Below are 27,435 nucleotides of genomic sequence, written 5' to 3' on the forward strand. Positions count from 1 at the left end.
CCACTTTTATTCACAGTTTTTACCAGTGACCTAAACTTCTCAGCAACTCCAGCCTCAATCATACAATATGCTGACAATGCTTCCCTAATCTGCTCTGCCCCTTCTATCAAGGAACTCCAGGAAAAAACTCAGGCAGCCCTCCACAATATTGAAAACTACTTAACAGCTCATCAATTTATACTTAACCCCAATAAAACCAAGCTTATTGTCTTCTATAATATCTCAGCAACAGCCACCCAACCACCTATCTCTATTTCCTCCTCCAATGGCACACAAATAGAACCTGTTGAACATACAAAACTTCTTGGTGTCACAATTAATAGTGCACTTAAGTTTGACAAACACCTTGCATGAACAATTAAAGAGGTTCATTTCAAACTGGTTCTCTCTATAGGGCTAAATTGTATCTTACTGACTATGCCATACTCGCAACAGCCAGAACCCATCTCTTATCTTCCCTGCTTTACTGTTCACAAATATTTACCAGTCTTCACAAATCTGAACTGAATAGCCTTGAATCTTGCTATAACAAAATAGCCAAATTTGCCACTAATCAGTCTCGAGGTCACACTATTGCACTGCCCTTCTCCAGCTAAAATGGTTAGAGCTCCCTCACCTGCTTACTCTGACTCAGCCCATACTGTCTTATAGAAACCTGACAACTGCCCAGCTCTATCTGACCTTGTCCAACCCTATACTAACTTAAAATCTCTTAGGCCTGCTGATAATGTATTGCTGAAGGTTAACAAAATACAAAACTCTCACAGCGTCTCCTTATACTCACATATCATTGCCAAACACTGGAATTCTCTACCTCAGCATATTCTGTCCATCAATGATGCACATTCATTTAAACAGTCGCTAAAGGAATATTTCACTAAACATAGGCTTTGCTCATGTTCTCCACCAGGCTAACAAATTTAACCCCTTACTGTCTAACGTTCTTCTCTCCACCACCCATTGTCAATATTTCTTGGCAAGCGAGCCTTCTTAGCTTCAGTTTGTGATATTTTTATCCTGAAAAAAAAAAAAAATATATATATATATATATATATATATATATATATATATATATATATTTATTTTTTTTGCCTGTATGAATAGTATAAGCTTATTGTACTGCCATTGTTATATCCTTTTAGGTACAATGTCAAGGAACTTGCATTTGAACTCCTATTGCAATTGACATATGTACAAATGTATAATTATGTAATATTCCTTGGAGATTTTCTCCCCTGATCTCCGCTGGAAACAGGCTTCTGGCCCAGTTGGACACTACCCAGTTATCAAATGTAAATAAATAAATAAATAAAAACAGCTAGCCCAGAATGGGTGTTGATTATGTTACTGGCACCAACTGGAAAACCTTCGCCATTTGCTAATATGCGATTTTCTAGCAGCAGGCTTTCTTGCCTCTATTAGTATCTGCTGCATATCCTCAGAAAACAGGTGTCTAAAAAGAATTGAGCCCCTATAATCCAGGCAGTCACTTAAAGATGATTGATATTGATGTGCGTAGATCCATTCTGCGAGGAAGCATATGGTAATTGCCCCTGGACATTTCCAAAAGAAGGGAGAACCATGGTATCCAGGGCCAAAAGGCTGTCAACACAATGATCTTAGAAGATTCCTTCTGAATCTTCAGAAGTACTCTGGATATTAGTGGAAAGGGTGGAAAGGCATACAAGAACATTCCTGCCCAAAGTAAAGTAAAGTAAAGTAAAGGCATCTGTCTTCCAGGCCTTCTTGCATGGAGTCTTGGAATGGAATTTTTCCAGTTGAGTGTTCAGACAGGAGTCAAAGAGGTCTACTCAAGGAACTCACCACATATGAATCAAATTTTGGAAGACCCCTGGATCTAGTTTCCATTCTTGAGGGCCTGCCCTGGTCCTTCTCAGCTTGTCTGCAGCACAGTTTTTCTCTGACAGAATGTAGGATGTCTGTGAAGTGAGATTGTGCTGTGAAGCTATATCCCAAGGTAACATTTCTAGTCTGCAAAGGGGGTACGACCTGGCTCCTCCTTGCTTGTTGATGCACCACAACATGGTGGTATGGTCTGTACCTATTTGAAGAGGTCCCAAGTACAAAAGATAGTTCAGAGAATTGAATGCCTCGATCAGGGCAAGCATCTCATTGATATTTATGTTCTTGCACCTGTCCTTGGTGTACCACACCTCCTGCACTTTTATCTCCCCTTAAATTGCTCCCCAAGCAAAATCTGAAGCATCTGTGGTGACTGACTGCTTTGGAGTAGGAAGGGAGAAGAGGAGACCTTGATTTAAGGTTATCTGTTGTCCCCACCAAGTGATTTCTCTTCTGATAAACCCCTGTACTGTGATGTGAAAAGATAAAGGGTGTTGATGTTGGGACCAAAGAGATTTCAGACACCACTGCAACTTTCTCATGTGGAGTCTTGCCTGTGGGTATCATGAGAATCATTGATGCCATGAGACCCAAAATCCTGGGGTATTCCCTCATAGTGATGGGAGTCTGAATAGAAAACCTTAGAAATAGATTTAAAAAAAGATTTTTTTTTCTTGTGGAAGAAAAGGCCTTTGAATTATTGTGTCTAGTTGAAAATCTCAGGAACACAATCCTCTGTGAAGGAGTCAAGACTTTAGAATATTCTCTTGGAATCTCATCTTGTGTAAGAGATCTCTCACCCAAGAGAGATTCCTGACATTTTGAAAAAGACTCTGCAAAGATGAACAACTTGAATACAGAAAAATGTTGGTACCTTGTAGCCTGCAATGAGCTATAACTGGAGGTAGATACTTTATGAACACTCTTGGTGCAGTGGATAACCCAAAGGGAAAGGCAGAGAACTGATAATGTGATCCAGACAGACACAACCTTATGAAACATCTGGATAAATAGGGATATGTTGTTAAACATCTTTTAAGTCTAGTGTTACCAGGAAACTTGAAAGAGGAAAAAGAGGCAACAGGTTAAGTACCATCATTTTGAATATGGGTACTGTCACAAACAGGTTTAGGAAAGAAAGACCAAGAACTAGTTTCCAAGCATTTTCTTTCTTTGGGACTAAGAGTACCCTTGAATATGACCCGTTCCCCACCAGGGAAGGCAGAACTGGTTATATCAAGTCCTTGGGACAGCATGTGATGAAGAACAGGTGGAAACAAAGAGTCTGATTTGCAGGATGAGGAATGATCCCCTTGAAGGGAGGAATTTCCTCCCACTGTCATCTGTAACCCTGATGAATGATTTTCAGAACCCATTTGTTTGAAACAACCTTTTGCCAAAACAGAGATTCAGACTTTTTGGAAGATAAAAAGGTCCAGGGTAGGAGGGGGTCACAAGGTCTCTTGAACAGTCATTCAGAGTTGTTGGAATGTGTTTGGTTTTGATAGACTTGAGACTTACTTTTGGAAACTCCTTGCCACTGTTTACCTGAATTCTCCTGAGACTGTTTATTCTATTCTTTTTTGCTAAAATTTGATGTGTAGAAAGAAAATCCCTTGGAAAATTTGGAAAAGGAGGGATGAAAAATCTTAGAGATTCCCGGGGTCAGCTTGCGTTTTTCATCAGTTTTGATCACCTGTGCAGCAGAGGAGCCAAACGCTAAAACTTTGTCCAAGGTAGAATGTAATATCTCATTTTTGCATCATCTTCTGAGAATGCAGTCAAGCAAACCTCCTTAAAACCATACCAGTGATCGTAGCTCTGTAAGAAGTATCAACAGAGCCGTACACACACTGCAAACAATGAGTAGTGACCTGTGCAACAGAAGAAACTAAGTTATTTAAAGTAGATTTTTATGCACAAGAAGAAACTGAAGATAAGCCATCCCTCAGAATAAACATTAACATATGAGCCTGAAAATTTGCAATTCTGAAAGTCAAAGTTGCAGAAGTATATACTTTTTCATTTTCCATCCTTGTTAGAAAGAGTATGATTGGAATTGACTAAGTGCTTAGCAGCAGAGGAGTCAACTGAGGCTATAGCTGCTGTGTCATGTTCTGGAACAGTGTAACTTAAAAGGCTTAGGAACTTTATACATCCTATCTGCCTTTTTAGGGACAGATGGCTATCAGGAGAACTGCAGGCCTTAAGACACACATCCTGTAAAGCAGACAGGACAGGAGGAATGGGTGAAGGTTCTGGAAAAATCCTCCTGTAACAACTCATAGTATTTTCTGAGGGACTGAGAAGCCTCAGTGTTTTTCCCACTGAAAACACCAGGACATTCTAGCAATAGACTCAGAGAAAGAGAAACCCCTCAGGAAGAATCACAAAGTGAGCTCCCCTCTGGGTCTGTATCAGAAATTTGAGGACAAAACCCTGAATCTGTGTCTGCATCTTCCTGTTCAGATTCAGAATCTACTCTATCTTCAGGAAAGAAGGCATCCCTTTTTATTTTACCAGAAATTACTCTACAAGATGGATCAATAGTCTTAATCAAACCCTGCGCCAGTCCCAGTAAACTACTCCTTGCCAAGGGAATTTGAGCAGGAATAGCTACATGCTTTGTTTTCTGTTCTTTTATGACGTGAAAAATGAGGCCAACTGTGTTACTAGTGGCAGCTGCTGCTTCCCAAGGAATGGACGCATTCTGACACAACATGGAAACCTTCCTTGTTCTCTCTCCCAGGAATGACAAAAATGTCTCTCCCTTGCTCACTAAGGGGACCCCTACAGCTGCAGAGGACATGGGTAACCACTGGCCGATAGTGGCAGTAGGTGCTATGCTAGAGGGGATCCATGGTAAAAATGAGTCTGTCTGAGGTACATCAAATGGCCACAGGAGAGTCACCCACCTACAGCTGAGGCAAACTGCTAGCCTGTTGTGGTGCCAAAGGCTGTTTGTTAAACCTTTGCTTTTTGTGGCTGGAAGAAGGACTGACTGTGGAACTGACAATCTGTTCCACGGTCAAGTTGAAAATGGTGCCTGTATCCTTAACCTCTTCCACTATTTTCCCTTTTATCTCAATTTTCAATGCTAGTAAAACTACCATCCACAAAAGTTACTTTTTGACAGAAAAAAACATAGTAAGAAGCACCTTCAAACACTATGGCAGCCCCACAATGGAAAAATAAACAATATTTCCACATAAAATATGTTATCACTTAGATAAGACTACTTTTAAACTGACAGAAACAAGTGCTTCATTTAAAAGTACATTATAGTCTCGAGACAATCCATTAAACACAGCACTCCTAGTGTTAAAATAATTTTGCTGAAGAGGAAAGTAATAAAATATCAATAAAAAATAAGAAAAGGGAAAGTTTTTTTCCCCAAAGAGAACTGCCCAGCTAAGAAAAGCAAAAGCTGATCATAGATCTTTGCAAGCCTCAGAGTAGCGCACTGTTTAATGGTAGTAAAGCTCTGAACGGCTTTGTGCCCAAACTTGTCTTTTAGTCAGCTCAGCTCTTGTTGTTTGATAGTTTGGGTGCATAGAAGGTGCACTGAAGCTTTGGAAGCTGTCTGGCTGTTATATCATTGGCAGGATATAACCCATATAGCCAAGGCTACTGCAACAGTGATCAATATGAAGAACATATAGGGGTATAAATGATTTTGAGCTTTTAAAGCTCTGTTTTTCAACAGCTGTTTTAAAACATATCAGGATGTAAGATAAGTCCTGTGAAATAGATCAATTAGTTACAAATATCCCTTAATTGCAACTTTCTCACCATTTTCCAAATGTTTAATAAGACCTCATTTAAACCTTCTGTTCAAACTGTTAAAATTTTAGACCACTCTACAGCAGCTGTAGAACAGTAGAGAGGAGGTAATCATCAAATACCTAAAGCTGAGACGTCACATTGTGCACAAGTTTCAGTATATGTATGTGTCTCAATGCTTACCTCCTCCTCTCTCTGAGGAAGTTGGCAGATCTCAACTTGCAGCACTGTTCTCTTTCTTGTGTTCTCTGTCGGACAAAAGGGCATATCTCAGTTGTTGCTCATTGACAGAGCTCCTCCATCAGGCATAGTAATCGATTCAGGTGACACTGCTCCCTGCTGAACAACACTATGCTGTTTCATTTATGTTGCCTTTGTTTTTGAAGTGTTCCCAGAATCTTCAGCAGTCTGCCGACACTGAACATTTCGGTGGCATTTTCTTCTTCCTTGTTTTCATGGAAACCACTTACTCAAGAAGCTGATACAGTGTCTCATAAATATTCTTTCCATAATAAGCCATTCGTTGTTCAGATTTCACAAGTGTATTTTACAATGTTTTGATCTTTGAGGCATTATTAATGACCATGACAGCATCTCCCATATTCTCCGTACTGCTGTTAAGTTCATTATGGAATTGAAGGATGCTATTTAAACTTTAACTAGTGTGTATCTATCAAACTCATAAAAGCTTGATCCATGGCCCATCTAATGCTAAAGGGCATGTCCATTCAATTCAGGGAGATCATTGTACTACATTATACCTCACTGATCCGACCCATTACTAAATACAGTGTTGTCATTTGTAGCCATTGAAAAAGTCATCTAAACAACTTCCAAAGGTGGAATAATTCCTAGCCAGCAGAATCATAGGGTTGGAATAATAAACAACACAGAACGGTTTCAAAAACTATCATTATATTATGTTTCTTCTACACTACTTCACTTCTTAAAGGTTATCTCCAGCTAGTCTTTAAGTTAATTTCTGATCCATTTGCATTTGAGAGTATATTTCTGGAAAGCACTGTTGGGGGAGCTAACAAAAGACCACAGAACCTAACACCAAAAGTAAAAACAAATATCAATAATACTAATATGTGTGTGTGTATTTGTATATGTGTGTGTGTGTGTGTGTGTGTGTGTGTGTGTGTGTGTGTGTGTGTGTGTGTGTGTGTGTGTGTGTGTGTGTGTGTGTGTGTGTGTGTGTGTGTGTGTGTGTGTGTGTGTGTGTGTGTGTGTGTGTGTGTGTGTGTGTGTGTGTGTGTGTGTGTATTTGTATATATGGTATGTGTATGTATCTGTGTGTGTGTGTGTGTGTGTGTGTGTGTGTGTGTGTGTGTGTGTGTGTGTGTGTGTGTGTGTGTGTGTGTGTGTGTGTGTGTGTGTGTGTGTGTGCATCATCATCATCAATCCCCATTTTCCCATTTCCTACATGGGGTCAGGGTGTCATGTCAACTGTCGCCATCTCTCTTTATTCAGTACTACTCTCCTGCCTTCTTCAACACTCATGCCTGACTGTCACTCTTTGCTGGATGCCCTTGTTTCTTTTTGCCTTTTACCTGTCTGTCCCAAATCTTCTTCACCAGATTGTCTTCTGCTTTTCTGTACTTGTGCCCAATCACCGTAACCTGTTCTCTTCGACTTTTTCTGCAATTGGAGTTACTTTGGCTTCTGCTCTTTTGTCTTCGGTTCTTCATCTGTCCCACAGTGTGCAGCCTACCACCCATGGCAGGTACATGATCTCCATCACCTCTAGCTTTCTCAACTGCTCTGCCATTACTGCCCAGATTCCCATACATACAATAGTACTGGTCATACTACTGTTTTGTACACCTTACGTTTCACCTTTTTTGTCATTCTTATGTCATACACCACTCCTGACACTCTGTGCCAGTTGGCTACAGCCCCTCTGACTCTAGATTTGACCTTCTCATTCAGACTTCCCTTCTCCTCAACCACCCTTCCCAGATACTTGAAGCTGTTAACCTTTTCCAATATTTTCCCTTTTATCTCAATTCTCAGTTTCTTCTGAACTCTACTATTTGCTGCCATTAAAACAATCTTATCTGTATTGAGTTTCGTCCCATGTACCTTCAGTTTTGCATTTCGATTCCCCTATCCTTTCCTGAAGTTCTTGCGCAGAGTCTGCTTATAATGCCACATTGTCTGCATACAGCAACTTTGTGATCTGCCCCCCCCCCCCAACCTGTTTGCTAATGTAGTCTGTCACCAATATGAACAGTACTGGGCTCAGAGCTGAATGCTGGTGCTCACCCACTTCCACTGGGACCCTTCTGTGAGACCGAATGCTGTTTGAACTTGAGTCATTAGGTCCTTATACATAGCCTGCACTAACTCTACCAAAGTTTCTGGGAATTTGAACCACCGCAGAACTACTCAAAACATCTTTCTTGGGACCCTGTCATATGCTTTTTCTAAGTCTAGGAATGCCCAGTTGAACTATTTCTTCATCTTTAGCCTCTTCTCAACTATCTGTCTCACTGCAAACAGTGGGTCAGTCATGCTGCATCCTGATTTGAATCCAAACTGTTCATCTCCCATCTTACTTTCTACTACTCTGCATATTCGTTTATCAGTCACCCTCAATGTGACAATGTGAAAGGAGTTTGATACCTCTGTATAGCCCACAGTTGTGAATGTCCCCTTTGTTCTTGAACACTGGCACTAGTATGCATATTCTCCAGTCATCTGAAACATGCCTTTCTCTCCACACTGCTATGGGTACCCTCAGGGACCATTTCTCCCCTGTCTCACCCAGTATCTTTATCATATTTGCTGTAACCTCACCTAAGCCTGCTGCTTTCCTTGACTTAATTTTCTTTAGTGCTGTTCTTACTTCTTTTGTGGTGGGCTCCTCCTCTTCTCTCATTGTAGACTTTGTCTGGGGCAGTGCAGCTTCTCTGGGATTTTCTTCAGTCAGAAACTGCTGGAAATACTCCTTCTGCCTGTGTTTGATGTCCTGTGGACTGGTGAGCAGATTGTTGCCAGCATCTCTTATGAAGGGTGTCTGACTACCTTCTTTATATTTCTGATTTTCCTTGAAACCTGGTAGAATTTCTTTGTCCCATCTACTGACTTACTTTCCAGAAGTGGGTAGTGTGCCTCTGATGCCTTGTTCTGTGCTATTGCAACTGCTGGCTTAGCTTCTTTGTTAGACAGCCAGTATTCCTTCCTTCCTAGCCTGGTCAGTCTTTTCTATCTCCCATTTTCCCTGCACTCCTCCTTTCTTTTGATGACTTCCTGGACTTCTGCATTCCACCACCAGCTTTCCTTATGTACCTTATTTCCATACTTGGCTTGGCCACTTATCTGGTCTGAAGTCCTCACACACGCTGTTCTGAGGTGCTGCCATTCTTCTTCAGCTCCACCTATTTCCTCTTCTTCTTGAGGTGCTAGAGCCCTGAGTAATTCCTTGAACTGTTGTTTTCCTTTCCAGTCAACTTCCAGGTCTTCAGTCTGGTCTCTGTTGAGCGTAGTGTCTTCTCTGACCAATGCAACAAGTGGTTTATGCTGTGGGCTGGCTGTTTCACTGAAGATGACTTTGCAATCACTGATTCTATCCCAATGCCCTTTCCTTACTAGGAGAAAGTCTACCTGATTTGCATGTTGGCCACTCTTGCATGTGATATTGTGACTGTCTGTCTCTCATTCTGAACTATGTGTTGGCTACTATTAAGCCATTTGCAAGACAGAAGTCTAGAATGGCCTCTCCTTCTTTAGTCTTGATGCCTCACCCACATGGACTCAAGCAGTCCTCATACCCTGTGCATTCAAGTTACCCATTATTAACACCAATTCCTGTTGTCCTGATTTGTATAGGAGGTCCAGCAACTGCTGTCTGAATGTTCTCTTTTCCTCACTATTACAACCCTCCTGTGTGGCCCAGGCTAAGATTATGAATACTGACCCATCATTAGGCTGGAGTCTGATTGTCATGAGTCTGTCACTAATTCTGATGACATCCCTCACTGTCTTCTGAAGCTTCTCCCTTACCATAATTCCCTCACCGTTTCTAGCCTTGTCCTCCTCCTGAGTATTCCAAGCCAAGTTGCTTTGCTGCTTTGCTGCACTGCTCTTCCATCTTGTCTCCTGGATGCATAGGTGGTCCAGCCTCCCCCTTACCATCATGACATACACTTCACTGATTGTAGCAATTCTTAGTTTACGTTTGGCAAGCTGATTGGTTTTATGTCCAGCTTTCACTCAACAGAGCTGTCCCAGGAAACCCAAGCTGGGCAATAGGACACCACCCAGCCAGTAATTTATTGACCAAGTGCTGCTGGGCTTTAAGGTGGGCACACACTAGCCAATAGAGGCAAATACACCCATTGCTGCATGGGTCCCTGGTGTAGGTTGGAGTAGGCTGGATCTTCAACCCACTTATCACTAGCAAATAACCATGTCCATTTGGCAACATTAGTCAATGTGATTGAATCACTTAGAGACATATTTTACACTGAGTAGCTTGCCCTACCACTGTGCTCAGTCTGTGATCCATGTTCTCCTATCCTACACCATGTAGAGTCTGTGCTGCTGCCCACAACTCCATTCTTTGGTGAGTTTGAGATGGAAACACACAGCATGTTTTTTGGAGATGAGAGAAACACCACAGAGACACAGGAAAAACATGAAAACTACAAGAAGACATTGGTCGGAGGTCAGGATCTAAACTTTTACCTTGTGCTTCGGAGGTGAAGACCTTGACCATGATAGCAACTGGTCTCCATCATAGGCTGTGTCTGGGATAGGATAACTTCTGTGGGATTTTCTTCATTAAAAAGAAATGTGTGTGTGTGTGTGTGTGTGTGTGTGTGTGTGTGTGTGTGTGTGTGTGTGTGTGTGTGTGTGTGTATATATATATATATATATGTGTGTGTGTGTGTGTGTGTGTGTGTGTGTGTGTGTGTGTGTGTGTATATGTGTATATATATATATATATATATACACATACATATACACACACACACACACACACACACACACACACACACACAAAGAGATCAAGAATAAAAAATATTAACATACTGCAGTCAAGCATTTTGTAAGTCATATACTTGATAATTAGACCTATCAAGTGAATGCATGAACCTATGTGAAATGGTATACCATTGCTCTGTTTTCAGGTTAATGGTGCATACATGTTAATTTAGTGGAATATTTAAAAAACGGAAGGGAAATATATGGAGTGCTTAATTCTGAATAATAATGTAACAAAGTGTGCTACAAGGACCGATACATGAGGAAAATTTTATTTTTTATAAGGCGATGTGGACGTCAGAGAATGGGATTAATGCTGTCATAGGGCAATTCTCCAAACTAGACATAATCAGATTTAGACAGAGTACCCAGCAGAAGTAAGAAAGAGCTACACACAATGTTTTATATTGCCCATGTCCTAGTTATAAAATTAGGTTGGCCATGCCATTTAATAGCAGTGACAAAACATTTGCCATTTCTCCATGAATGCAACACAATTATGATATATTTTGCTATTCTAATTTCCTGAAATGAAAACTGTAATCTGCAATTATAGACTGCCCATACATGTCAAGCAGAGCACCTCCTTGGCCCTCTTCAAAAAGAACCCTGACGATTGGATGGGAGATAGGAAATTCACACCAAAACGAACTCCGCACGTAAGGCAGGTGCAAATGGCCAAAAAGCAAACACAAAGTCAAAAAAGAGGCCAGCACCAAGAGTGATAGCTAGGTTTATTCCAAGTAATAATTCAAACCAGCTTTGGCAGCTTTGCCTTCCTCAGTGATTGCGATCTGAATTAACATACAATCTATATATACCCACAGCACTTCATGTCAATCAAGCAGTTAAAGGTACAGCAATAACAAAAGCTTAAAGAATCCCTATAAACTAAACATTATATGTTGTATATTCTTTATTATTCCCACTAGAGGTGGTCATTAAGACTAGGGGAAAAAAGAGCCCCAAGCCTTACTATCCAACTTTTTCTTTGTCATTCAAAATACTATGCCACCCCAGCTTATTCACTCTATCACCCCATATTTTGTCAATAATGTAAAAAGGAAATATTGCAGATTTGTGATCACATACATGTCTATAGAGTGAATTAGTCATTCATTTGTTTCAGATGTCACTTAAATGTTCAGATATTCTTATTCTAAATGGTGTAGACATTTGCCCAACATAGAAAGATGAACAGGAACAAGTGGCCAAATAGACCACCCAGTCCGTTCCACAGTTGGCAAAATGCTTAATCCTATAAACCATCTTATTATTTTTACTTAAAAGCACCTTAAATTTTGGCATGTATTTACAAAAGGAGCAATATCCATAAGAAAATGATCCAACTAACTTGTCCCCTGTAATCGTTAGTTGTTCCAAAGAATAGCTTTCACCCCTGGATTTATAATGATTAAGATAGGACCCCTGTGTGCGTCCCCTACGATATGAGAACTTGCATCTATCCATGCGGAGACTAGATAGTTCTTGGTTTGCTATGAGAATATTCCAATTTTTATTAACTGCATTTCTGATGACATGGATATTTCTACCATAGGTGGTAATAACTCTAATACTGTCCCCTGAAGTAAAAGTTTTTTCATGATATTGCAATAGCTCTGACTTATCCTGTCCAGTGGCCCAATTACTAGCTGAAAGAATGTGCCCTGATTTATAGCCCCTAGCTTTAAATCTATGTATCAAATCATTCTTGTGATGTTCATAGTCATCCTGGGAGGAGCATATCCTTTTAATACGAAGGAATTGGGACTTGGGAATATTCCTTATAATATAATCAGGGTGTAAACTGGTAGCCTGTAAAAGACTGTTATATTCTGGATGCTTGCGGAAGACCTGGGTCGACAGGGTACTATCCTCATTTCTACAGATTTTAACATCAAGAAAATGAATTTCTTGGTGATGCATATTAAGGGCAAATTCGATGCCCCACTTGTTTTCATTGAGGCATTGAAAGAATTCTAAAAGATATCCTGTATCTGCCCGCCAAACCAACCAACAGTCATCCAGATACCATCGCCAAATGTCCATCTCACCCTGAAAAATGTTATGTGAATTATCATATATATGGAATTCCTCCAAGTATCCCATAAAAAAGTCTGCATAAATGGGGGCAAAAGATGCCCCATAGCAGTGCCTCGGACCTGCCAATAACATTCCTTCTGAAAATAAAAAAATATTTTTCGTAAGGACATGCTCTGCCATACAGATTAACAGTGTGTTAAAGCCTGGTGGATAAATATCTGTGGTATCTTTAATCCTAGATCTGACTATAGTCAGAAGGGGCTGTAAATATTTAGTAAGAAATCCTGATAGGGGTTCCATAAGCGAACCCATGCCAGATACTATTGGTCTTCCAGGTGGTTTCTGCAAGTTCTTATGAATTTTGGGTAGCAAATAAAGTATTTGTCTCTGAGGATCTTCAACTGCAAGATGGTTTAAGACTGAAGTACTAATGATACCTTCTCAACAGCCAACTCCAAAAGGAATCAATTTCCTTTTTAAAGTGGCTGGTAGGATCTAGAGGCATTGGCATACAATGTATGGCATTCTGAAGTTGTCTATGGGCCTCGGATAGATAATAGTCCGTGTCCATGACTACAACTGCTCCTCCTTTGTCAGCAGGAATAATAACTATATTATGGTTATTCCTAAGTTCCCTAAGGGCTTGTTGTTCTGCCCCATACAAATTGTGACCCAGCATCCAAGATTTATAACCATGAAAATGTAGATCTTTGAGAACTGATTGTTGAAATACTGAGACATATTTGTCCATGGGAGGCTGAAAGGCAGATTTTATAAAGCGAAAATCAGTAGATATTTGAGAATCACCCTGTTGACCAAAATATAGTTTTTGATTCAACAGCCAACAAAATGACAAAATATCTTTCACAACACTATCTGCATGGATATAAAAACCAGGAACATATGTTAATCCCTTGTTAAGTAGTTTAATGGCAGTTTCAGATAATGTTACAGAGGAGATGTTAAGTACATTTGAACATTGTACTATTTGGGAATTATTATTTGTAGCAATGTTTTCTCCCACCCTTATGTTTCCTAGATCTAAAGGGTGGTCTACATTTTTCTGTTTTTTTGTGGACTGGAGAACCTTGAGTGAGCCCATGTTCAGTTTCAGTAACAGGGGATTCCTCCCCTGAGGTGCTGCTATAGTCAGTTTTAGATTTCTTTAAAATAGATCTGGGTTTCTTCCTCCTGGGTCTAGCCACCCTATAACCCCATCAGAAAAGGTAACATTCTTCTTATTTCGAAAGGGTTTACCTTGTGCATAGTCCATCAAGTCCCTTTGGAATTTGTGCAGTTTTTTGCTCCTTAAGTTTTTCTCCATCACTAATAAATCTTTGGATAGTTTATGGAGACATTCTTGATATGATGTCTGAACCTCATATGCCCTAATTTCCTCACAAATATGTTGGGTTTCTGTGATATTGGTCTGAATTGACTGTTCATAGAAGGAGGACAGTATTTTAACAAATGACATAGTTGCATCTTGCTGTACTTTCGCCCATTCCTCATATAACCTATCATCCAGATTGCTAACGTATGGTTGTGACTGGATTCTTAGACCCCTTGGAGTTATGTTTTTAGCCTCATAGACCTTAAATAGTTTAAGATGCCAGACCGAACTGCGTAGATTGATCATACTTTTAGTCAGTTTTATAAAGAGATTCTTGCATAGATAATTTGGGTACCTAAGATTCGCCATATTGATAGTAGCATTATTGTCATGAAGACCAAACACCTGAAGGTCAATTTTGTCTGCAGATAAGCCTTGCAGTATGGTAACCAAATCCATTGTGAATGTATCTCAATGTAATAAGAGATCTATCCAAAAGTAGTTTAATAGTTCAAAAGGGAAAACACACACACACACACACACACACACACACACACACACACACATATATATATATATATATATATATATATATATATATATATATATATATATATGTAAATAGGACCAAGCTGAAAAGTACAACAATATTATAACTCAAAGTAGCAAATCTAATTACTAACTTGGTAATTTAAATATTCAAAGGGTAGAAAAATCTATCCCAATTAATGACTATTATATGTCAAGTATGTTTGGCTACCAAGATGTATAACACAATTTAAAGGGAATACCACACAAATAATTATTGCTAGGGTTATATGATATTCTTCCTGTTAGGGGTATTTGTAAAAACAATTCTCAGAAACATTAAAATAGTATAAAGATTGATACACCGCACAAAAAAAGAAGACAATATGTCAAAATAGTTAGGGACATACAATACTGTCTAAAAGGGAGAAAGAGAATGTATCTAAACCCTTAACTGCCCCCAAAACACAATCTATACAATGTCAAATACTATCCCTCTGTAAGGTATGGGCTCCATAATAACTAGAGACCATAAACCAATTAGTTTAGAGTATTTAGATAAATATCCACATTATCATTTCTATTCAATAAAAACGAGTGTTAAAAAAGAACATTGTGCATTGAATGCTGTAAAAAGACATAGACATAATTTAAATTCAAACTACAGTGTCTAAAATTGACAAATTATAAGTAGTATCCAAAACGTCCAGTCTCCTATACAATGCACCAATGTTCATCATCATCATCTTCTTTCGGCTGTTCCCATTAGGGGTCGCCACAGCGGATCACCTACTTTCATTTCTTCCTGTCCTCTGCATCTTGCTCTCTCACACCAACCACCTGCATGTCCTCTCTCACCACATCCATAAACCTTATCATAGGCCTTCCTCTTTTCCTGTTACCTGGTAGCTTCATCCTTAGCATCTTTTTCCCAATATACTCCACATCCCTTCTCAGCACATGTCCAAACCAACGTAATCTTGCCTCTCTGGCTTTGTCTTTAAACCTTCCAACCTGGGCTGACCCTCTAATATACTTATTCCTAATCCTGTCCACCTTCATCACACCCAGTGCAAATCTTAACATCTTTAACTCTACCACATCCAGCTCAAACTCCTGCCTTTTTGTCAATGCCACTGTCTCCAACCCATATAACATAGCTGGTCTCACTACCCTCTTGTAGACCTTCCCTTTCACTCTTACAGGTACTCGTCTGTCACAAATCACTCCTGACACTCTTCTCCACCCACTCCATCCTGCCTGTACTCTCCTCTTCACCTCTCTTCCACACTCACCGTTACTCTGAACTATTGACCCCAAGTATTTAAATTCATCCACCTTCGCCACCTCTACTCCTTGCATCCTCACCATTCCTCTATCCTCCCTCTCATTCACACACATATATTCTGTCTTTGTCCTGCTGACCTTCATTCCTCTTGTCTCTAGAGCATATCTCCATCTCTCCAGGGTCTCCTCCACCTGTTCCCTACTCTCACTACAGATCACAATGTCATCTGCAAACATCATAGTCCATGGGGACTCCTGTCTGATCTCGTCTGTCAACCTGTCCATCACCATTGCAAATAAGAAAGGGCTCAGAGCTGATCCTTGATGTAACCCCACCTCCACTTTAAACGCATCCGTCACTCCCACCGCAGACCTCACTGCTGTCACACTACCCTCGTACATATCCTGTACCACTCTTACATACTTCTCTGACACTCCTGACTTCCTCATACAATACCACAACTCCTCTCTAGGCACCCTGTCATATGCTTTCTCCAAGTCTACAAAAACACAATGCAACTCCTTCTGACATTCTCTGTACTTCTCCATCAACACTCTCAGAGCAAACATCGCATCTGTAGTGTTCTTTCCCAGCATGAAACCATACTGCTGTTCACTAATCATCACATCCCTTCTTAACCTAGCTTCCACTACTCTTTCCCATAACTTCATGCTGTGACTGATCATCCCTCTGTAGTTACTACAGCTCTGCACATCACCCTTATTCTTAAAAATCGGTACCAAAACACTTTTTCTCCATTCCTCAGGCATCCTCTCACTTTCCAAGATTTCATTAAACAATCTGGTTAAAAACTCCACTGCCATTTCATCTAAACACCTCCATGCTTCCACAGGTATGTCATCTGGACCAACAGCCTTTCCATTCTTCATTCTCTTCATAGCTATCCTTACTTCCTCCTTGCTAATCCATTGTACTTCATGATTCACTATCCCTACATCATCCAACCTTCTCTCCCTCTCATTCTCTTCATTCATCAACCCCTCAAAGTACTCTTTCCATCTCCTCAACACACTCTCCTCACTTGTGAGTATGTTTCCCTCATTATCCTTTATCACCTTTACCTGCTGCACATCTTTCCTAGCTCAGTCCCTCTGTCTAGCCAATCGGTACAGGTCCTTTTCTCCCTCCTTAGTGTCCAACCTTCATATGCCTTATCCTTAGCCTTCACCACCTCTCTCTTTGCCATGCACCTCATCTCCTTATACTCCTGTCTACTTTCTTCATCTCTCTGACAATCCCACTTCTTCTTTGCCAACCTCTTTGCCTGTATACTCTTCTGTACTTCCTCATTCCACCACCATGTCTCCTTGTCATCCTTCCTCTGTCCCAATGTGATACCAACCACCTTTCTAGCCGTCTCCCTTACTAGCTCTGCTGTAGTTACCCAGCTATTTGGTAACTCTTCACTGCGACCCAGTGCCTGTCTTAACTTATCCCTGAGCTCCACCTCACAATTACCCTTTTTCAGTTTCCACCATTTGATCCTTGGTGCTGCCCTCACACTCCTCCTCCTCGTCTTGATCACCAACGTCATCCTACAAACCACCATCCTATGCTGCCTGACTACACTTTCTCCGGCCACCACTTTACAGTCTCCAATCTCCTTCAAACTGGCCCTCCTACATAAGATATAATCCACCTGTGTGCATCTTCCATCACTCTTGTATGTCACCCTATGCTCCTCCCTCTTGTTAAAATACGTATTCACCACAGCCATATCCATCCTTTTCGCAAAATCCACTATCATCTGACCTTCTGCATTCCTTTGTTTAACACCATACCTACCCATCACTTCCTCATCCCCACTGTTCCCTTCACCAACATGCCCATTTAAATCTTCTCCAATCACCACTCTCTCACCCTTGGGTACAGTCATCACCACTTCATTCAATTCACTCCAAAATTTTTCTTTCTCATCCATTGCACACCCAACTTGTGGAGCATATGCACTAACAACATTAATCATTACACCATCAATTTCCAGCTTCATAAACATCACTCTATCTGACACTCTTTTCACCTCCAAAACACTCTTCGCATACTGTTCCTTCAGAATAACTCCTGTGCCATTTCTCCTCCCATCCACACCATGATAAAACAATTTGAACCCACCTCCAATACACCTAGCCTTACTCCCCTTCCATCTGGTCTCTTGCACACACAATATACCAACCTTCCGTCTGTCCATCATATCAGCTAGCTCTCTCCCTATACCAGTCATACTGCTAACATTCAAAGTTCCGACCCTCACTATCACAGTCCTAGCCTTTCTCCTCTCTTCCTGCCTTTGGCCATGCCTTCTGCCTCTTCTCCTCCTTCGGCCAACAGTAGCCCAATTTCTGCCAGCACCCTGTTGGCTAACAGTACTGGTGGTGGTCATTGTTAACCCGGGCCTCGACTGATCCGGTATGGAAATATTAACTGGTGACTGCATGAAAAGATTTGGCGAAGTTTTACGCCGGATGCCCTTCCTGATGCTTCCTGTTCATCTTGTCTATGTTGGGCAAATGTCTAGGCTGTTTAGAATAAAAATGTCTGAACATTTAAGTGACATCAGAAGCAAACGAATGACTAATGCTCTCTATAGACATGTATGTGATCACAAATCAGCATTATTTTATTTTTGCATTATTGACAAAATATGGGGTGATAGAGTGAATAAGTTAGGGATGCATAGTATTTTGAATGAAAAAGTTGGATAGTAAGGCTAGGGCCTCTTTTTTTTTCCCCTGGTCTTAATGACCACCTCTAGTGGGAATAATAAAGAATATACAACATATAATGTTTAGTTTATAGGGATTCTTTAAGCTTTTGTTATTGCTGTACCTTTAACTGCTTAATTGACATGAAGTGCTGTAGGTATATATAGACTATCTGTTAATTCAGATCGCAATCACTGATGAAGGCAAAGCTCCCAAAACCGGTTTGAATTGTTAAAAACATAACTCCAAGGGGTCTAAGAATCCAGTCACAACCATACGTTAGCAATCTGGATGATAGGTTATATGAGGAATGGGCGAAAGTACAGCAAGATGCAACTATGTCATTTGTCAAAATACTGTCCTCCTTCTATGAATGGTCAATTCAGACCAATATCACATAAACCCAACATATTTGTGAGGAAATTGGGGCATATGAGTGTCAGACATCATATCAAGAATGTCTCCATAAACTATCCAAAGATTTATTAGTGATGGAGAAAAATTTAAGGAGCAAAAAAATGCACAAGTTCCAAAGGGACTTGATGGACTATGAACAAGGTAAATCCTTTGGCACTAAGAAGAATGTTACCTTTTCTGATAGGGATTATAGGGTGACTAGATCCAGGAGGAAGAGACCCAGATCTATTTTAAAGAAATCTAAAACTGACTATAGCAGCACCTCAGAGGAGGAATCCTCTGTTACTGAAACTGAGCATGGGCTCACTCTGGGGACTCCAGCCCACAAAAAACAGAAAAATGTAGACGACCCTTTAGATCTAGGAAACATAAGGGTGGAAGAAAACATTGCAAATTTGGACAATTTGGAAACATTACTACAAATAATAATTCCCAAATAGTAGAATGTTCAACTGTACTTAACATCTCCTCTGTAACATTATCTAAAACTGCCATTAAACTACTTAATAAGGGATTAACATATGTTCCTGGTTTTTATGTCCATGAAGATAGGGTTGTGAAAGATGTTTTGTCATTTTGTCGGCTGTTGAATCTAAAACTATATTTTGGTCAACAGGGTGATTCTCAAATATCTACTGATTTTCGCTTTAAAAAATCTGCCTTTCAGCCTCCCATGGACAAATATGTCTCAGTATTTCAACAATCAGTTCTCAAAGATCTACATTTTCATGGTTATAAATCTCGGATGCTGGGTCACAATTTGTATGGGGCAGAACAACAAGCTCTTAGGGAACTTAGGAATAACCATAATATAGTTATTATTCCTGGTGACAAAGGAGGAGCAGTTGTAGACATGGACACGGACTATTATCTATCCAAGGCCCATAGACAACTTCAGAATGCCATACATTGTATGCCAATGCCTCTAGATCCTACCAGCCGCTTTAAAAAGGAAATTGATTCCTTTTGGAGTTGGCTGTTGAGAAGGTATCATTAGTACTTCAGTCTTAATTCATCTTACAGTTGAAGATCCTCAGAGACAAATACTTTATTTGCCACCCAAGATTCATAAGAACTTGCAGAAACCACCTGGAAGACCAATAGTATCTGGCATGGGCTCGCTTACGGAACCCTGTCAGAATTCCTTACTAAATATTTACAGCCCCTTCTGACTATGGTCAGATCTAGGATTAAAGATACCACGGAATTCCTCAGGATCTTAAGTGACACACAACTAGATTCAGATTGGATAATGTGTACACTGGATGTCACAGCCTTATATACTAATATTCCACATTGGGCTGGGCTTGAGGCTCTGGAGTATTGGCTTAATAAAGCAAATATTTATCCACCAGGCTTTAACACACTGTTAATCTGTATGGCAGAGCATGTCCTTACGAAAAATATTTTTTATTTTCAGAAGGAATGTTATTGGCAGGTCCGAGGCACTGCTGTGGAGATATCTTTTGCCCCCATTTATGCGAACATTTTTATGGGATACTTGGAGGAATTCCTTATATATGATAATTCACATACCATTTTTCAGGGTGAGATGGACATTTGGCGATGTTACCTAGCCGTCTGTTGGTTGGTTTGGCGGGCAGATACACGATATCTTTTAGAATTCATTCAATACCTCAACGAAAACAAGTGGGGCATTGAATTTACCTTTAATATGCATCACCAAGAAATTCATTTTCTTGATGTTAAAATCTGTAGAAATGAGGATAATACCCTGTCGACCCAGGTCTTCTGCAAGTATCCAGAATATAACAGTCTTTTACAGGCTACCAGTTTACACCCTGACCATATTATAAGGAATATTCCCAAGTCCCAATTCCTTTGTATTAAAAGGATATGCTCCTCCCAGGATGACTATGAACATCACAAGAATGATTTGATACATAGATTTAAAACTAGGGGCTATAAATCAGGGCACATTCTTTCATCTAGTAATTGGGCCACTGGACAGGATAGGTCAGAGCTATTGCAATATCATGAAAAAACTTTTACCTCAGGGAACAGTATTAGAGTTGTTACCACCTATGGTAGAAATGTCCATGCCATCAGAAATGCACTTAATAAAGACTGGAATATTCTCATGGCAAACCAAGAACTATCTAGTCTCCTCACGGATAGATGCAAGTTCTCACACCGTAGGGAACACACACAGGGGTCCTATCTTTATCATTACAAATCCAGGGGTGAAAGCTATTCTATGGAACAACTAACGATTACAGTGGACAAGTTAGTTGGATCATTTTTTTGTGGACAATGCTCTATTGTAAACACATGCCAAAATTTAAGGTGTTTTTAAGTAAAAATACTAAGATGGTTTATAGGATTAAGCATTCTGCCAGCTGTGGAATGGACTGGGTGGTCTATTTGGCCACTTGTTCCTGTTCATCTTTCTATGTTGGTCAAACTTCTAGGCCTTTTAGAATAAGAATATCTGAACATTTAAGTGACATCAGAAACAAACAAATGACTAATGCACTCTTTAGACCTGTATGTGATCACAAATCAGCAATATTTCATTTTTGCATTATTGACAAAATATGGGGTGATAGAGTGAATAAGTTAGGGTGGCATAGTATTTTGAATGACAAAGAAAAAAGTTGGATAGTAAGGCTAGGGGCTGTTTTTTCCCCTGGTCTTAATGACCACCTCTAGTGGGAATAATAAAGAATATACAACATATAATGCTTAGTTTATAGGGGTTCTTTAAGCTTTTGTTATTGCTGTACCTTTAACTGCTTGATTGACATGAAGTGCTGTGAGTATATATAGATTGTCTGTTAATTCAGATTGCAATCACTGATGAAGGCAAAGCTGCTGAAACCAGTTTGAATTGTTATTACTTGGAATAAACCCAGATAGGAAATTCACCCCAGGGGTCACGTCAGTCACCCTGCTAGACAGGGGTCCAGGGAAGTAAATATTGTGGGAAGAAATATCCAGGGAATTGTTATGGCTAGACTTATATAGGCCCTAGGGCCGATAGCCTAGTACCAACCTATGAACCTATGAACCTATGTGTTGTCTTTCTGATGCACTTAGATGATAATACTTATCATTTTGACATTCATTTTATCTTTATGGTGGTTTATTCTTGGTATGCAATATATGATACAAGCTATTAAGTTCAGGAATTTTGCCTTTGCAGCTTTCTAGTAAATGTGTGCTTTTATTCAAGAAGAAGTACATTTATCTATGTTATCACAAGGGAAAGAGTAGGTGGAGCAGCTCAGTAAGATTTTACACTTTTGACCAATGAACATTAACGTGAGTGCAAAACTGGCTATATGATCTTAAACAACAGATAAGAATAGGAGGACTTCTATCCCCACCACTCCCTATCACCACTGGAGTCCCTCAAGACTTTGTCCTGGTGCCACTCTTAGTCTTTAATGCCATCTTTTTCTTAGAAGTCAAAAATGATTCCATTGTCTGGCTCACTAAATATGCAGAAGATTGCTCACTTGGGAATTGTGTCTGTTATGTCTACTGATACTACCTGACTTCAAACTAAGTTTGACATTACAAATGGATACTGTAGTAAAGGTGGCATTCCTTGTCTTCAAAGTAGAAAAAAAGCAGCATTCTAGCTTTTCACACTCCTCACTACCACCAGCAGCTTTATACACTGTTGAGGGACAACAACTAAAAATAAGATTAAACATTAAAAAGCCTTAGAGTCCTTGTAGATGATGACCTTTCATTTGATGTCCATATAGCCACTACTGCCTCTAAACCATGCAGAATCCTCCATGGGGTTGACATACATACCAGAGAAATAATTGTCCATTTTCATATAACTATTATTAAGGCAGTTATGGAACACTAGATCCTGTTCTGTAACCCACTCCTACACCACCTGGTAGAGCTGCAAAAGGCACAAAGATTTTTTAAAAAAGGAATTGAGGGGCTTCAAAGACTTCTTATTGTTACCCCAAATTGTACAGCTGAAGAAAGCACAAAGATCCCTTAGAAAGGAAATTGAGGGGTTTCAAAGACTTCTTATTGTTAACCCACCTGGTACAGCTGGAGAAGGCACAAAGATTCCTTAGAAATGGAATTGAGGGGTTTCAAAGACTTCTTATTGTTAAAGACTAAAGCAACTTTCTCACTTCTCTGTATCTTATCCCCTTCTTAGAGGAGACCTATGTTGACCTGCAGATTATTAAATGATTAAAGTACCCTTTACCATTTGAAACCTTTTGCTTATAACATCTCCTTCTAATCTGAACACAAGATGATACTCACCCTCAATGTAATTAGTATCAGCTATACTTGAAAGTGTGGCAACTTCATGTCTCAAAGACCCCCACACGTGTGGAATAATCTTCTATGTTCAGCGCAGCTCATCAATTTATACTTTCAAAGAAGAACTGGATTAGTAATGGTCAGCCACAATTCCATACTGGGATCTCGAACATCAAGCTCCTAAGTGGCCAGCAGGCATTGTGTTTGTTAAAACTATGAATGTATGAACCTACACAAAAACAACTCAGCATCAGATCACCTGGGAGTAAACAAGGCTACTTTCATTTTACCTCAATATGTCATTATAAAGAGGACCAAACATTTTTTTCTGTAATAGATCAGATACAAAAGTCAAAAAAGAGAAAAACATTATTCTGAAGTAAAATGTCCAAACATACTTAAATCATTTTTCAAAATGCTGTTTTCTCTGAGAAGATTTACCATCATGTTCCATGCAGACGATTTAGGCCCCATACTCCTAACTTATTATTCTTACCCCAAATTATTGGAAACTGAAGGTAAGAATAATTACCCCAACCTTTTCGTTACTCTGGGTCACAGTAATGATTTTGTTTATTCCATGATTCAGATAGCTCTGCATACCCCTCTGACTGTTGTTAGATTCATACCCTCATTCTTGTCATGTAGTCAGGTTACAGCCCTTATTCAGAGCAGAACTGCGCAACGACTGTGTAAATCTTATGATTACAATCAGATATTTTCAGTCTTGATGCCTTAACAGGAAAGGTAAACCATACAATGATTCTTTCATTTCAGCTTTCATGTGTAATGACTTATTTATTTTTGGTCCTTTCTTTTTTCTTTCAGGGCTAGCCTTATAAATTTGAAGACATTATCTTCTGGAAACGATAATTGAATAATCAACAGAAAGCTTGGTGGTGTAATCACGAGTGTAATCATATATCATTTTAATATTTTATATCGAGGGTGTAAGGCATAATGTCTTCAATCTTCTCAACCATCAAAACATACTCAGCAGCACTGAGAGGTCTGCAGTACATGGAAGTAGTGAAAATGTTAGCAACATGGTGTATCTGATGAACATTCTGAAAAAAATTAAGAAACATCGATTTATCCAGACTGTTTTTAAAGTCTGTTGAAATAGTCAATACCCAGTGACTGACTTGTGATAAAATTTTAATATGACTAGTCAAGGTATATTATCAACAATATGGATCAGAAAGCAAAAAAAAAAATGGCTGACTTATTCAAGGTATTTTTGAAATATATATCAGTCTAAAGTACAGCTGGTTTGCTCTTAGTCTATCTATGTGTGTTTGTGTGTGTTTTGCAGAAAGGGAGGAAATGTGAATGGCATTTATAGCTATGAATTTCATGTTGAGTTATAACATTAATCACATGGTCTACATATCTGGTAAATCCACAAAGGATGATATTGTGCGTCAGAAATCAAAAATAAAATTACAATTAGCACTGTAATACCAAAAATACTAAGCGATGCATTAACATTTGTATTAATACTGAAAATTGGTTTAAACCAAGGTTGATATTGTTTTAAAAGAACTTAAGTAATCACGTTTTTTTACAGACTGTCCCTCTTTATCTTGTATTTCTGTAAAATATGAGTGGTATAAGGTGTATGAAGTGTTTGATTACATTGTGAAGACAGAAGTTACTTGGAAATGAGCACTGACAAACAGAACAAACTATTTTCTAATTAAAAGCAATGTTGTCGTGTCTATGGAATTCAGTGCCTGCTTGGCTTCAAACATCACTTACAGGTAGTCCTTAAAGCCCATCAGTTAAATACAGTTTACTGCAGTTTAATACTAGAACCTTGTCATTTTGCTCTGTTTTCACTGATGTTGTGTGTTTTGTACCTACCTTTAGTGTGCTCTTGTTTATTTTGTAGCTTTTTTGTGCAATGTTTGGCTCTTAATCACTTTACTTGAGAAAAGATAAAGTGAATATAAAGCCCCAAAGCATTGCTGAATATTGAATAAACTGAGTAGGATTAGATTCTTCAGTCACCTTTCAGCTACATATATGTGTTTCCACATTGGTGATAATTATGTAATGTTTCCATTCTGAAAATGCTATTGTGTCAAATACATGGTGCAAACTTTGATAATAAGAAATATAAATGGTTGGTTATATATAAATTTAAATGGAAAGTTACATATGCTCCTTGATTCAACTATAGTAGAAAAGAAATTAAAATTAAATATTTTTAATCTAAATAAAGATAGTTTTATGCTGTGTGTCTTATGTTTTGCTTATATCAATACCCCATGTGTTTTGGACATGTGGAAATTAACCTACATCTGTATAAACAATGGGAGTATAAGTTGAAGAACTGTGTAAAATAGAATAAATGAAAAAAGGCAGTCAAAGTAAAGAGCAATGTAGTGGAACTGCTCTTATGAAACGGTATAAATGAATTTTCTACATTCACTACCCATCCCATACCACTGTCAGAAATAATATTTTTAATAGACATTATAATAAGGGCACTATAACTGTAGCAGCCTCCAAGACTATTAGAGTACACTGGTCGATAACAGACCAGCGAAGCCTAATCACTGAATTCACTTCTCTTTTAAGACATAGTGAAAAAAGCCATTAGATGACATAAAGCAAACTAGCACTGAACAAACAAAATTGATTTCTAATGAAACCTACATTCTCTTGGAAATAAATTCAATTACATGTAGAACTGGGGGGGGGGGCACACTAGCAGTGCAGATGTAACATAAACAACATATGGCCTGGTGACCTTTGGAGATTTAAAGGGTTTCTAAAAATTTCTAGCGCTTCCTGATCTGCTAACATTTATCTTCTATTATACTCCAATTCTACTCCTAATGAACTTGTACAACTTTTGCTTTAAATGAATTACGATACAGAAACATAACAAGCTAAAATATTAATTTCTACAACATTGTCTGTCAGGGTCAGACACTCTCTATCCATAGTTTATCAAACTCTGAAAAGACCATATGTATCAACCTTTCAATTTCATTTTTCAGTCTTTCCATCACCCAACACATCTTCCTCAATATCTGGACATCTTCCATTATAATATTCCTACAAAGAACCAAACTGGAGTGAAAAGAGAGAGCTAACAATCCAAGGTTCACAAAATATTATTTTAATAACTAAAACACATACAATAAGACAATAAAAAGATTAAGTGGTTTTGCCCCACTCGGGGGACTTCATCAAAATGCCTTCATCTATCCCATCACATAATTTATGCCTAAATTCACCATTAATTAACCCAAGTAATGTAAAACAGTAACCAATGCATCAGATTTAAAGAGACATACTCTTAAAATACAGCTAATACAAATCTATTATAAACACATAATAATACCACACAGATTGTCACAGCAAGAGTACAAATGTATACAAATTCACCAAATGTTCTAAAAAGTCATCCTTACAATGTTTCAATAATTTACATTGCAGCTAAAATTGATTATAACTCATTTGCCAAAGATCTTAGTAAAAAATGCATATACTTAAAAGCCATTGCCTGCAGTAATAACAAATAAAAACTCACCATGTGCTTAGAACTCAGAAGTTTATTGGGACAGGTATTATCAATAAGTTCATTATTCATTTTACCATAGCTTTTAGTTGAAGTGCTGGTTGTAAGCTGCTAATATCTATTATAATTAAAACCAGAGGGGTGAAAGTCATCCAACCTATTTGCCATATTACCTCTTTATATTCCAAGAAATTCTCAAAAGTACCCCCCGGTTCCTTTACACTATTTCTAGTATACCAAACAAAAAATGTTTATAGTTAAAACAATTATCCGAATGCCTAGTCAGGGCATTGTTAGAATTATTCTTACTAATATCATAATTGTGTTCATATATCCATTTTCTCAATGTCCTCTAGGTGTTATCAATATAAAACCCATTGGAGACTGAACATTTTGCAATATAAATAATACCCTTTGTTCCACAATTACCATTCTTAAAAAATGTTTTGGTATTCATACCATTATTTATGTCTATAACACTTTTTTCCAATACCCAAGGACATTGCTTACAAGCCCCGCACTTCTTAGTTCCCTTTTTAATTACTCCTTCATTCTTATAGCTAACTCCTTCCAATATATATATTTTTAATTTAAAAGAGTTTTATTAATAAAAATTGGTTCATTCCCCACTATACCAATAACATCATCTCTACCTTTCATA

General features: G+C 38.8%; 1 long non-coding RNA gene across 1 annotated transcript in view; it reads left to right on the top strand.

Annotated features, from left to right (window-relative positions):
* LOC122792946 overlaps positions 1 to 26,962 on the top strand; it is a 92,447-nt gene extending 65,485 nt beyond the window's left edge. The window contains exon 4 of the long non-coding RNA XR_006363430.1: positions 24,068 to 26,962. This is a non-coding gene — a long non-coding RNA (uncharacterized LOC122792946). The remainder of the gene's footprint in view (positions 1 to 24,067) is intronic.
* Positions 26,963 to 27,435: the final 473 nt, after the last annotated feature.

Source organism: Protopterus annectens, chromosome 2.part0, assembly GCF_019279795.1.
Source record: "Protopterus annectens isolate FY-2018-M chromosome 2.part0, PAN1.0, whole genome shotgun sequence".
Classification (NCBI taxonomy): Eukaryota; Metazoa; Chordata; order Ceratodontiformes; family Protopteridae; genus Protopterus; species Protopterus annectens.